Below are 10,115 nucleotides of genomic sequence, written 5' to 3'. Positions count from 1 at the left end.
ATCCTTTATGTATACTTGTTCTATCCATTACTGGGAGAAGGATATTAAAGCATCTCACCATAATTGAAAACTTATTTATTTCTTATTGCAGTTCTAGGATTTGTTGCTTTATGTGTTTTGAAGCTCTGTTATCATGTGCATAGACATTTAAGATTCGATTATCATGTGCCTTGGTGTTTTCATCATACTTCTTTGCTGAGGGTTACCTGAGTTTCTTGTATATGCAAGTTGATAGTTTTCATGAAACTTAGAAAAATTGTGGCCCTTGTTTCTTTCAGTAATTTTTCTGTCTTTCACCTCTCCCAATCTCATCTTTCCAAGGGACTCCAAGTACACATTTATTAGGCTACTTGAAGTTGTTTCACACCTCACTGATGCTCTTTTGTTGTTAGAGTCTCCTTTATGTTTCATTTTGAATAGTTCTGTTGCTGTATATTTAAGTTTACATGTCTTTTCTTCTGCAGTATCCAGACAACTGTTAATTCTAGCCGATGCTTGTTTTTGTTGTTGTTATTGTTGTTGAATCGCAGGCACTGCCATTGGATCTTTTAAACACATGAAAGACACTTATTTCACCTAATTTAATGTCCTTCTATGCTCATTCTAACATCTGTGTCAATTCTAGAGCATTTTTGATTTTATCTCGTCATTGAGTCATTTTTCCTGTTTTTTGCTTTTTCATGGTAATTTGTTTGGATGCCAGACATTGTGAATTTTGTCTTACACAGGGTGATGTTTATTGTCTTGAAGATTTGTGAGGCATGTCCAGAACAATGTTTAGGACTAATTATCCCCCATTTTTGAGATAATGCCCTTCTGTGCGTACTACTCAATACCTGTAAATCTTGAGGTCTACCAGTCTGACCGGTGGGAACAGGCATTATCCCTAGTACTATGCCTGTGCCGGGGACTGTTGGGAATAATCCCTGTGAGTCACTCTTTACCGACTCTCAGGTAGTTTCCTTGTATTCATGGGCTGATCAATCCAACAAGCTAAAGCAATTGCAGAACCTATTTGTCTCCTGTCTTTCAGGGATGATCATTCTTTGAACTGATGTCCAGTGTCTTGCCAATTTTTGTTTCATTTTTCCTTTCTTTTGTTTTTTTAGAGGAGAGGGTAAGTCTCATTCATTTGACTTCATCATGGATGGAAGTGGAAATAGTCTCCCTTTTAAAAGATGAATTTTATTTGTGTGGCTTTACCATAGTTTATTTAGCTAATTTCCTGTTGCTAGACCTGTACCTTCTGAATTTTGTGTGCCAGTGTGACTCCAGAACAGACTCTGAAAGTGTGCCAATTGAATCAAATGATAAGTGCATCCATAATCTTGATGCCATAGGTAGGTATTGTATCATTGTACCTTCCCCTTTAGCAGTGCTTGAGGATGAATGCGTTTTGCAGGATTGGGGATATACCAAAAGGAAGAAAGCCTCAGTATTTACTGAATATTTCACCAGATTTTATTCATAACTTACTCTCCTGACAGTTTTGTGACACTGCAAAAAAAAAAATAACACAAGGCTAGTTCTGTAGAGTCAGTAAACAACTCTCTTGTCTTAGGGCTAAGAATTGGGGTGACTAGACACTTCATTTCCTACTATGTCAATTTTTTTAAAGAAGCAGTTGAATGCTACAGGTTCTTTTCTGAAAAAGACATAATTCTGTGATAGTCAATCACTTTCTTGGTTTGAAAGTTTAATTTATTTAAGCAATCCTAAGAATAGATAGTCAAGACATATAACACTTTCCAAAAACTGAGGGAGAATCTGAGAGTTTGCCATGTCAAGTGCAAACTCTTCTGTTACAATTACCTGCTCCTCTTTACTGCATAGTCTTACCCTCCAGTATTGTCCAGTCTGAAATCTGTATGTAGACTGAGTTGTAACGTGGTACAAAACTGTAGTAGCAAAAAGCAATAAAATCAGTGAGACTTGAACAGTACTTGTTCTCCAGATAAGCCGTTTGCATATCCAGATTAAAATCTTCATTCATTTTATCCCCTATATTTGGAATATTTTTCTCTTTCCATATAATTTTATTCAGTGGCCCCAAATCCTGTTAGTGGCACTGAGGGCCCAATAGTAGATAATGAGAGGTGGTTATCCAAGCTGGGCATGGTAAGATGTTCATGCAAAACAGTGGGGAAAAGGACACGTTCCCCCATTGCTTCTTGTGACCTGAGTGGCCACTCTTCTAAACTAGCACTTTACATGGACTGTTTAGGGTTTTTTATGGTTCTACTTGCTGTGACCAGTCTCTTCTGTATCATAGGCCAGCTACTAATAGGCTCTCTCTGCTTCTCCCAAAAACACGATAAAAATTACATCATAGTGAATAGAAAAGAAGCAGAGGAGTTGATTTAAGAACGGTTTTAAGATTATTCCTTACCCAGACCTGTGAACACTGGGATGGAAATGTTCAGAAACAAGAGTTAAGAGCTCAAATCAGTAGAGTTAAGTTTTTTATTTAAAAGATTCACTTCATGGGGAAAATAATTTTTTCTTTATTTCAACTGACTTTTCAAGTTACAATTTTAACCCAAAATATAAATTTAAGTTTAATTGGAAGAGTATACACAATAATTAATTTTCTGAATTAAAGTAACCTAAGAAAATACCTTAGAGGCAAATTACTGAGAAATCAGCAAAGCTTTGTTTTCTGTAACAGTAAAAATTAGCACTCTCCAAGTAGTTGAGCAAGAATAAGAATCAGGTTCAATGATGACACAGAAATAACAAACATTGTAAGGAATTGCTTGGAGGTGATTATAGAGTGTCTGTAGCTCATAGGAACATTGCATGATTTATTTGTCTCTGCCAGTAGCATAAAGGAACTAATTTAAAGCCACTAAAAATTGCCCTTATATAACTGAGATGGGTAAACACATAGGAGAGTTGTTTTGTGTATACATGTAGACATAATTGATCTAACTGCCCATTATCCAATTACTATATTGGAAAAATATTTATCTTAAGGTCAAGTCGATTTTTCATGTCACCTATAATGATTCTATCAGGAATTCTCTATCCCAGTTTCTCATCATTATTATCTTGGCCTCAAAATGTATTTGTATTTTTCAGTCTTACTTTAGTATTCTTCTAATTTGGAGATAATGTCACAAATATTATCAATAGCAACATTGAAACCAGTGACTTATAACCTGTTGGCATGATCAGTGACCATAACCTAGAGGCTAGTGATTGGCAGCCACTCTCCATCTTCTAAACCGTATGTATCACTGACCCCTGAGTAGAGCTAAAAATGGATCAGCCAATCTGCCTTTCGCTAGTTGATGTGTGAGTCGCACCATGCACAGTGGTGAAGACCAATGTTAGACAAGCCCACGATCTCCCAGAGCTGCTGTTGTGCTTCAGGAAGCAAGGCAGGTACCTGATCATGCACGGCAGATGCGACCAACGAGTGAGTGGACCACAGAGCATGACGGCAGCAGCGGGTCCAGGAGGGGCAGGAGTTCGGAGACTCTGAACTCACCTTGGAGTGGTGCAGGGGATGCAGGGGCTTCTGCAGGGAGTGATGAGCTGGGCTTTGAAGGGCCACAGAGAGTCAGGGGGTTCGGTCTGCCTGACATTGGAACTTGGAACACAGTGAGATGGAAAGAGGCAGATTATACTCAGCGGGGTCAGGATGTGGAGGTCCCCAGAGGAACAGAGGCAGGATTTGGACTCAGATTCTTCCTCACCCCCCACCTCCATCTTGGAGGCTTGGGAACCAGGTAGCAACTGGGGGTGTGTTGGAGGTGTGCTGGGAGTGGGTGAGCAGAGACACTGCTAACCATGGCCTCGAAGCAGGACTGTTAAGGCAAAGGAGCCTCAAACTTAGGTGAAGTTTTTAGTCCTTGATTCTAGAGGATGAAAGATTTTAATTAAGGGTATGAGAGAGATACTGTAATAAGAACAAATAGATTTGTTACCTGAGTGGCAGGAGATACCAGGAGACCAGCCTGCTTTTTCTTATTTAAGGAGGAGAGAGTAAAAGGACCACAGAGTGGGTTTCCAGGGGGCCGCTGTAAGGAGCAATAAGGTTGGCTTCTCAATCTACTTTATGAGCCCTGGTCTTTTGGAAGACTGACTGGTTTTACTTCTTAAATACTGATTATGTAAGTCACAGGTCCACAGACTTTCTGTGAAGGGCCAGATAAGAAATGTCTGGGCTTGACTGGCCAAGGGCAAAACCAAGGATGTGATGTAGGTACTTGTATTATATGAAAGGAAACACATCTGTGCGAATTCAGAATATAATTGAGTACAGTATTTTGTGATACAGGTCTACTTAGAAGAATGGAATGATTTTTAAGTGCATATTTTTCTTACTTGAGTTAGCGTTCCCTTTCATCAGATCAACAGCAAATGTTCATCTGTATAAACTGTTCTTAGCTTGTGGGCCAAACAGAGAAACAGGCTGAGAGAGGGTCTAGATGTGGCCTCCAGGCCTTAGTTGGCCAAGTTTTCTGAACCTGGTCTAAAAAATAAGATTTACTTTATCAGCACGTTTGCTAGAATGGAATGAATAGAACGTGATGGCATTGCTGGTAGAAATGAATTAAATGTGATGGGGGCAAGTTGGGGTAATAAGATAACACCAATTCTCATAAAGAAAGAGCAAATGAATAACAACCTTATAACAGAAAGGGATGGATACTTGGGCAGGGGGCCACTTGAATTTTAGGCCACCATATGCCATGTTGGGAAATCACGGCTGAAATATTTGGCAGATCCAGTGGTAACACACCAGTCAGCATCCTTTCGTGTTTCTGCACCTCACATTTAGTAGCTCTATGAAAATAAACAAAAGGGAGAATATTAACATGGGAAGAATATTAGTGTGTTTATCGTGAGTTAACTGCGTATTGAATTGGTTGGAATTGTGGGTGGTTAACAATTCAAGTCATAGAAGCGAGTCACCAGTACAGCTACTCACATGGGTACTTTTGATTGCAGGTGTCTTGCAATTTTGGACTGTATTCGGGTCTCCTGTTCTTTCTTTTCTAACATTTTTATCAGTGTTGTCAGCATCCAGCTCTCTTTATTAAGAATAAAAGCTATAAAATGAATGAAACCTCCAATATGACAAAAGAAACAAACTGACTCTAGATAGGGAAACGCTTGCTATTTTAAATTAAAATTTCCTAGCCTGCAGTCAGCCTCAGAGGAAAGCATGCACGACTGTTACATGTATTCACTTTACTTCTGTTCGTATCTAACACTGTTACATCTGAAGCCACCCGTTAACGATCCTTAAATCTCCGGCGCGTGTTTGCTGGGTACTCGCTGAGTCTGTCATCACACCAGCCGCTGTGAGGTTTCCATAGCTTTCGGAGAAGTAATTCTCCATCTTACAGTGTTTCAGTCTTGACAGCATTCGCTCTTTTTAGGAAATGCATGAATTGTGTGTAGATCTACCAAATTATATTATAAACATACCAACTATGGAAGTAATGGTGTTCATTTTTCTTGAAAGATGAGAATTCCTCTATCTTCACCTGTATTTCATTCAACTCAGTGAATTACTCTTTCCAGCTGTACTCAGTGTTTATTTCAGTGTTGTGATACACATTAAAACCTTGTCATTTGTTTCATCAATGTCTTTGTTCTCTGGTTTGCCAGTTTCGATGTTTTGATTTGGACCTTTTGGTGGTACAAAGGGAAAAAAATGCCTATCAGAATTTGAGCATTTTTAAGGAAGCCAAAAAGTCATCAATCTCAGCTGCCTAGCCAATGAAGAACCTCAACGCAATTACTTCCCACAGACCCTCGCTCTTGATGCTGTCACCTTGGGGGTTATGGTTTCAACACAGGAATTTTGAGGGGATGAAACATTCAGTCCCTAACACCCACTAGGTGCCCAGAACTGTGCTGTTGTGGAAACAGGTGGATGCAGTTGACATGGTTCCTGTTTTCATTGACGTTAACACATTTTGTTTGGTATATTTCTGTCTTTGAATGAGGATTTTAGTTTTCTGTTGAACTCTAGTCACTCGTTTAGTAAAACATGCTCTATTGATGGTAGAATACTTCCTTTATATGTCATTAGTATATGTTTTAGGATTAAATGCAGTTTAATTCCGTGCTTATGCACATGTCTAAGGTGAAGTGGCTGTTATAATGGGGCAGTTAAGATAAATGAAGATAGAAAATATTCATCATACTCTCTAACATTAAATATGTTAATGAAATGATCAGATTGTTCAAAAGGTGTGTGAATTAGTGTCGGAGCCTAAAGCTGATGTGCTGACTTGGCTGATACCCCTGGGAGAATGCATCAGACAAGGTGCCATTTAGGTTTTTTTTTTTTTAACAATGTAACATTTTTTTATTGACTTATAATCATTTTACAATGTTGTGTCAAATTCCAGTGTAGAGCACAATTTTTCAGTTATACATGATCATATATATATTCATGGTCACATTTCTTTCTCTGTGAGCTACCATAAGATCTTGTGTATATTTCCCTGTACTACACAGTATAATCTTGCTTATCTATTCTACAATTTTGAAGTTCCATCTATCCCTTCCCACCCTCCACCCCCTTGGCAACCACAAGTTTGTACATTTAGGTTTTATATCCCAAGGGGCCAGTTTTGAAAGCAATGCGTGCTCGAATGACTATCAGAAGTCAAGAGGACTGCCGTCTGCAGGCCTGGAATTTGAACAAGGTTTGTTTCAGGCTGTGGCCTGAGATCACAGACACACTGAGTTGATGAAGAGTTTGGAGTTTTAATTCCTAAAGATCTCTGTAAATGACCAACCACTGATCACCTGGCTTTGGAGCAAACCCCTCTAATCCCAGAGAACCCTGCTCCAGGCACCTTGCTCCCTTTTCCACCACTGTGACTTCTTTATGTTGTGTGGTCATTTCATCCTCCACCTTCACTCACTGGTTTCAATAATCGTGTGGAAACATGTTTATCATGTTTTCACTCCTTTATGTCTTCTTTACTCCCAGTCTTCTCTCCAAGAGGATCATTTTTAGTTTCTTTACATCTTTGTTTCCTATACAACAAAGATTCGAGATTTTCTCCAATTACGCATGCTCCTTTCTGAGTCACCGACGTACAAATATACCAGTGGGAAGGCAGGTAGATTATAAATATATAGATAAATGTTTACATACACATACCCACGTGCATTCCTCAGCTTTCTCTTAAACTTAATTGATGGCTGTATTCCAGGTGTGTTACTAATGTTTCTCCTTTGTTAGAGTTGCTAACGAGTGCCGACCTTACCCATGCTTGCGCAGCCTGTCAGTGTTTGAGAGCAGTCACGTTATTCCCACAATTGAAAGAAGCCACATGAATGATATTTCTCATGAACATTTTCCCTTTTCTTTCTTGGTGATCAGATATGACTTCCAAGGAGTTCAAAGCCAAGAGTAGTTATCAGCCCTTAGGATGGGTTTCAGGGAGACGTGAGATCTGGAAGATGGCAGACATTCCCTCTTCAGTATCTTTTTACTGTTGTGTGTTCTTCTTATGAGCCTCCTGAAATCCATTTTTGGAGTAAGGTGGCAAATAAGAGCACAACCAACGACCCTGGTGAAGATTCTAACTAGTAGCTTGGGAGAAGCTGTTCTGACTATTTAAGTTTTATTAACAAGGGCTGGAGAAACCTCTCGACATGGAAAACTGAGGGCTTGTTAGTTTCTGGTTGACAAGTTGGTTACCCTCTGAAGCCTCAGATCTTTATAAAATAGGAATAATGATGTCTTTGTGTGTTTTAAAATGAAGGGAAATTCATGAGAGTTGCTGTTGACCCAGTCACGTTTCCTTGCTTATTTTATTTTTTGCCTTAATGAACACTCTGTGCCAGACTCTTTTCCAAATCCTTTACGAGTGTTCATGTATTAAGTACTCATCCTTCCTACCCCCATAGAGTGGGGATCATCATAACTAAGTAAGAAGGGAAGTTGAGCACAAGCAAGTCATTGACTTGCCCAAGGTCACCCACTCACGTGTGGAAGAGCTAGGATTTGAACCCTTTCGTTTGTAGAACTCGTGGCCTTTTTTATTTTATTTTTTTAAACCACAGGGCTCCCCATGCTTCTTCTCAACCACTGGAAAAAAATTTGGGAAGGGGACCTGTGAGGAAAGGGCAAGATTGTTTTTCTTTGCCTTTCCTAGAATCTCTCCAGGGCTCCCCCCTGGATGGATGGGAGAATCATTACTCTAGAGCTGGTGGTCCCACAGCTGCCGGCAATTCAGCCCTCCTGTAACCCTCCAGAAGTGTCAGAAAGCAGCTGCTGCAAAAGCTGAGCTGCCAGCAGCTGCTGATCGAACACCTCGCTGCCTGCGACAGGGCGGCCACGTATCCTCAGGGCGACAAAGGATCCTCCTGGGTAGCAGACCAGGGCCGACAAGGGCAAGAGGGCAAGACAGTCTCCTCCTCTTTGAGACTGTTTTCCAGCGGGAGGGTTGGAAGCAATGACTGATCCTAGAACATGGGAGGGTGTTACGGCATCTTGGTGTTTATAAAAATCACACCCAGAAGCACATGTGCTCTCTCCAAATGGGGATTTAATTCAAAGCTGGTGATTAATGAATAGCTCAGAGTCTGTATATGTATAACAGTCATGTAAACTCTATGTGGGGTGAACAAAACAGTCATTAATTTGAAGATACATTTTCTTTCTCAGTCAAACTTTCCAATGTTTCTTAAACATGTTGTTTATATAAAATTTATTTATAGCGGATTTTTACCCTCCCTCAGTAATCACTGAAGAGAGATATATATAAACAGGAAATGTCTCCCTTTAATTCCAGCTAACACCTTTGTTATTTATACTAGCACACATAAGTCTCTCTTTATGACATAACATCTGTTGCTGGAAGAATGGTTTTGTTGGCAGAGATGAGGAATATATTTTGAACGAAGCAAAAGGAGATCAATTACGGAAGAGAAAAATAATCTTGTTCCACACGCTGAACGTAACGCAGACCAAACTTACGCATGCGTGCATACATCGACAGAGTGATTTAAAAGCTGCTCATACGTGGCAACGTATACTGAGAATTGGGGCTGCATGTTCTCTCTTGGAGATGATCGTTTGAGCTTTTAGGGGCTCTGAGGGTCTCCCCATTTCTGATGAAGACATCCCTAGTTGTGAGAAGTTGGCACTTAAGACATTTTATATTTGTCCTTAACCATTCTGTTTTTAAAAACTGTCAACATTTGCTATGAAATTATAACTTAGTTCTTACTTTAAACATCTTCCAGGTTTACTTGCTTTAGTGAATAAACTCGGTTTCCTAATAGAACTTATACATGCATATTTTTCTTTGCTGTAGTTTTGCTAAAATGAAGCAAATTGATATAAATATGGTTTTGAGTGAAAAATCTCAGCTTATGCAGAAGCATTCTCCTTCTTAAAGATCAGGTGTGTGTTAAAAATTGTACATCTAATAGGTACACTGCAGAAAATATGGAAAATGTGTAAGAAAGAAAGAGCATTTGCTTGTAACCTACGACTTGGGGCTTTGCCTGATATCAGCAATCCAGAATGGCGGTGCTGGGCTTGAGAGGAATGAAAACTGTAGAATTACTTGGAGCAAATTTTTATTATAGTTCATTTATTAGCCCAAGATGTACAGCTTCAGGTGAAAAACAAAGTATAAATATCTGATGGAAAAGGAAGCAGTATGTGTCTTCCAAGTTGCCATTTTATAGATCACTCATATTTTAAACTTGTCACTACTGTAAAACGTTTCTTGATTTACAAATCCCATTAAGATTGCAAGAGCATCTATAATTCTAAAAGGTGAGGCAAACTCATTTGAACAGTGTAGGGGCTGAGAGCACTTTAAACAGTTCCGGAAAAGCATATTGGAAAGAATTACTTGTGTTAATTATCTTTCCTTTTCTTCCAATAGTCGTGTTTTGAAAAGAAAAACAATAAGTTCCTTAACAATGATAAATGAACCAGGGCTATGCCGATAGAGGGTAGGGGGTGGTAAACGAAAGAACAAAACATATTTGTTTTCACATTTCTGATACTCGAGAAACAATTAAATGAGGAAAATAAGTTATTTCCAAAATGAGGAAAGACACTTATGCTTGATCCACATTGATATGGAATGTGTGCTTCAGGCTGAAACTGTCAT

This window comes from Vicugna pacos, chromosome 14 (genome assembly GCF_048564905.1).
Source record: "Vicugna pacos chromosome 14, VicPac4, whole genome shotgun sequence".
Taxonomy (NCBI): domain Eukaryota; kingdom Metazoa; phylum Chordata; class Mammalia; order Artiodactyla; family Camelidae; genus Vicugna; species Vicugna pacos.
This window is presented reverse-complemented; position numbering follows the sequence as displayed.